The sequence below is a fragment of the Myotis brandtii genome, unplaced genomic scaffold (genome assembly GCF_000412655.1).
Source record: "Myotis brandtii unplaced genomic scaffold, ASM41265v1 scaffold6575, whole genome shotgun sequence".
In the NCBI taxonomy this organism is placed as follows: Eukaryota; Metazoa; Chordata; class Mammalia; order Chiroptera; family Vespertilionidae; genus Myotis; species Myotis brandtii.
Genome location: NW_005370555.1, coordinates 15,077 through 19,746, shown reverse-complemented (window position 1 = coordinate 19,746; position 4,670 = coordinate 15,077).

The window sequence follows — 4,670 nt, the reverse complement described above, 5'->3', positions numbered from 1 at the left end:
CTAGCACTTCCAGTACTATGTCGAACAGTAGTGTTGAAAGTGGGCATCCCTGTCTTGTTCCTGTTCTTAGGGGAAATGGTTTTAGATTTTGCCCATTGAGTATGATGTTGGCTGTAGGTTTGTCATATAAGACTTTTATTATGTTGAGGTATTATCCTTCTATTCCCATTTTGCTGAGGGCTTTTATCAAGAAAGGGTGTTGGATTTTGTCAAATGCTTTTCCTGTATCAATTGATATGACTATGTGGTTTTTTTTCTTTCAATTTGTTTATGTGATGTATCACATTTATTGATTTGCGGATATTGTACCATCCTTGCATCCCTGGGATAAATCCTACCTGGTCATGGTGTATGATCTTTCTGATGTAATGCTGGATCTGATTTACTAGAATTTTGTTGAGGATTTTAGCATCTATGTTCATGAGGGATATTGGCCTATAATTCTCTTTCATTGTGTTGTCTTTATCTGGTTTTTGTATGAGGGTGATGCTGGCTTCATAGAATGAGCTTGGAAGTGTTCCTTCCTCTTGAATTTTTTGGCATAGTCTGAGGAGGATAGGTTTTACTTCTTCTTTGAATGTTTGGTAAAACTCTCCTGTGAAGCTGTCTGGCCCCGGGCTTTTGTTTGCTGGAAGCTTTTTGGTGAATAATTACATTTATTAAATTAAGAATAACTCAATGAATAAAATGTGATTTAATGTTTCAATACATTATTTTTAAAATTGTATTGAATTTATTGGGGTGACAAGCATTATATAAATTATATAAGTTTCAAGTGTACAATTCTGTAATACATCACATGAATATTGCATTGTGTGTTTACTACCCAAAGCCTCCTTCCATCACCATTTAACCCACCTTTACCTACTTCAACCTCCCTCACCCCTTTTTTTCTGTTTTTGAGATTGTGCTTATCTACTTTCTTCATTTCTTTTGCATGTATCAATTAGTGCTCTTTTGCAAGAAAGTTAATTCTTGTCATGGTCAGTGTGGCTATTTGGTTGAGCATAGAACCATGCATCAAGAGGTTGCAGTTCAATTTCCAGTCTGGGCTCACTCCTGAGTTACCAGCTTTATCCCCAGTCCGGGGCGTGCATGAAACAGCAGATAGATGTATCTCTCTCCCTCTCCCTTCCTCTCTTTCTCTCTCTCTCTCTCCCTCTCTCCCTCTCTCTCTCAAGTTAATAAAAATATATTTTAAAAATAGAAAGCTAATCCTTTCCCACTTTTAATTAATTATTCAATTATTTATAACAGTAGCACTAATGATTATTAATTTTATTTTTTGGGTTATAATTCAACTAGAGGCCTGATACACAAAATTCATGCAAGGGACTTGGCCCTCACAGCCGTGGCGGCTTGCCTTAGCCCTCGCAGCTCTGTCTTTGTCCAGAAGGTTGTCCGGAAGGATGTCTGGAAGGCCGTTAGGCTGTCTGGTCTAATTAGCATATTATGCTTTTATTATTATAGATACTGCATTATTTTTGTTTTTCAAATTCTTCAGCATTGGCCATTGGCTGCTCTTTTAAGTAATTAGCCACTGTAAACTGACCATGAGATTCATTGCATGTGTGGGGTGAAACTGCAGGGTCTTTCATAAATTGCAAAAGGACACTTTACTTCACAGAAAGTGTTCTTTTTCCAGAAACTGATTCAAATCTGGATTGTATGAAAGTTTTTTGATTCAAATCAGGCTTCCATTAATAAGATTTGTTGTTATTATTATTAGTGTTATTGCTATTATTATTGAGTGAAAATTACCTCAGTAGGTTTCCCAGTTATTTTTGTTCTACACTTTCATGATTAATCTCCTATAATAAAGGTACATCTCTGTGAATTACCATTTTTATTACCACTTTACACAGGCTTCTGGAAGCTATACAATAACTTGGTTCCATCATTCCAAGACTTAAGGAAGACACTATCAGGGAAGCTTCAGGGAGGCTTCAATAGCAGCATGTCCCACTTTCATCATCAACCCCAATTCCTCTTTTCCTCAGTTATAACAAAAGAAAATGTATTTATTTCTGGATATTTTAGGGAATATAGTTTGGAGATTAATAAATAGCTTGAAAATGTTGAATGCATTCCAACCTATCTATCTCATCAATGTATTGATTTAAACCTCTATATTAACTAATATTTCAACTTTTTATTATAGGATAACTCTGAATCATTCATTTATTAATTACCTGAGGAACTAGTGGATTGCCTCCCATCTACTCAAAGATGCATAGAGAATCCACCATTTCTGATAGATGCACTAAATTCAATAATTTCAGCTCAATGTAAAATTAATGTCTGCCCTAGACATGGGATATTAGAATTCATCCAAACGTAAGTTTTCATATTTCTGTTCAAATAAATGAGCAAAACTCAGACAGTGTGGTTCAGTGGTTGAGCATCAACCCATGAACCAGGAGGTTACAATTAGATTTCCAGTTAGGGCACATGCCCTGGTTGCAGGCTCCATCCCCAGTAGGGGGCGTGCAGGAGGCAGTCAATCAATGATTCTCTCTCATCATTGATGTTTCTAGCCTTCTCTCCCTCTCCTTTCCTCTCTGAAATTAATTAAAATGTATTTAAATAAATAAATAAACAAACAAGCAAAATCTTGTAAAACTCTTAATATGTAAACTTTTTGTTTCTTCGTTTATGCATGCTTGCCATCTTGTGGTTAATGCCCAGTTATTCTGATACATGCTATGGGTCCTAAGATAGTCTAGTAGTGGTGAATGCAAACACAAGGAGAAATTTAAAGGTAACTCCTTTCTATGAGGTAATTACAGAGTTTCTAAGCAATGCCTGAACCACTTCATGAGGCAGAGGAAGATGGATCCTTCTGTTGACAAGACAGTCAGGTTGTGCTTTCAAATTCAGGACTCATTCTAATTCTCAGTCATCACTCTTTCCCAATCAACACCCTAACATTCATTCACAGAAGACATATGGAGAGCTTGTGAATTAAATCAACTTTATAATTAAGGAATCTGTAGAATCAAGATTTAATAACTGACTAAGTCACCTCTTCTGTTGTAAGATGATTGAAACATTAAAGTTATATTTTCTTTCTTTAAGCTCTCTAATGCATATGGAAGCAGCCAGGCTACTGTATTAGCTTTGCATTTATTATTTAAGTTTATTCAAACTTGCTTTTAGTAGGCACTTAATTCTAGGTAAGCTCTAACTTCCTAATGTGTGAACGTAGACTACCAGCATTTAATTGCCTAATGGAATTTTTGTTGACTTCAGATCTAACCAGGTTAATAAATTGACCCCAGATTGTTACTGCTTTCAGAGTCTGTTACCTGAAAATGCTCTTTGTATATCAAGTGAAGTTTCTGAGAGCAGAATCCACCCTAGCTATTTAAACATAAATCTATTGAATACAGAGTAATGAATGGCTTAAGGAATTATCAAGAGAGCTGAAGGCAAATGTTAAGATGAACTTGCTAGAATGGTCTCAAAGCAAATTCACAAAATTGAGTCTTCATTTTTGTGAGAAAGGAAATATAGTGCTATGTTAGTTCTAGTCTTCAGGAAACTAGTACTCTATTTCTATAAGGTTTAGGATCATCTGAATCTGTTATGATCTAATATATATATATATATGTGTATATATATATATACACACACATATATATGTTAAAATTGAGTGGGAAGGATTTAGTCTATCCCACTCTCATTTTGTACACAAATTGCAAGATTACCTTACTTTAATGGCAGTGCTAGAAGTAAAACCCAGACAAGTTCTTGGGTAATTCAGTCATTTATGACACGTTACTTTACTTGTAGTCCATAAGCCTGCAATGTGATGGGGAGGGGAGCAGGGTGGAGTGCTTAAAAAAAAATGTTAACGATTTAAAATAAACTTTGAGTCATCTGGAAAATATTTATGAAAATACTGATAACTAGTCTCTGCCCCCAAACTTACTAAGCTAGACATTTTATTTAGTAAGCTCCCTAGGTATTTCTTACATGATTAGAAATGACTGAGGAGGAGTTACTCTGTACAAGTTACCATCTGGGAACACTTACGTTGCAGGTTCTTGTCTTCCCTCAGCTATTGAATGAGTCTCTTTGGAGCTGAGGCCTTGGAATCTGAATTCTATCTGGTCTGTAGGTGATTCTCTTGTATTTAAAGTTTGAGTACTCCAGGATTATGTATCTCAGTCAAGTTTTGTGTAACATCCACCGCTCAATCCTCATGTTTATTTTCTTGCAAGTTTGATTTCTAAAGTTTTCTTAGTACTATTGTCCTGCTCTGGCTAGTCTCAAGACTTCATCTTGAGAAAATTTAGAATTCACATGTGTCTGATAAGCCTGGCTGTACCTTTCAATACTTTAAAGCTAAAAGAATCTTTTGAGTAGCTTTTCATCAACTGTCAGTATTACAAGCCTCTGGTGAATTGCCTATACTTTTTGTCCATTAAAAGGTGACAGTCACCCTAGCCGGTTTGGCTCAGTGGATAGATCATTGGCTTGAGGACTGAAGGGTCCCAGGTTCAATTCCAGTCAAGGGCACATGCCCAGGTTGTGGGCTCAATCCCCAGTGTAGGGGGTGTGCAGGAGGCAGCCGATCAATAATTCTCATCATTGGTGTTTCTCACTCCCTCTCCCTTCCTCTCTGAAATTAAAAAAAAAAAAAAAAGGGGCAGGGGCTTTGGTTT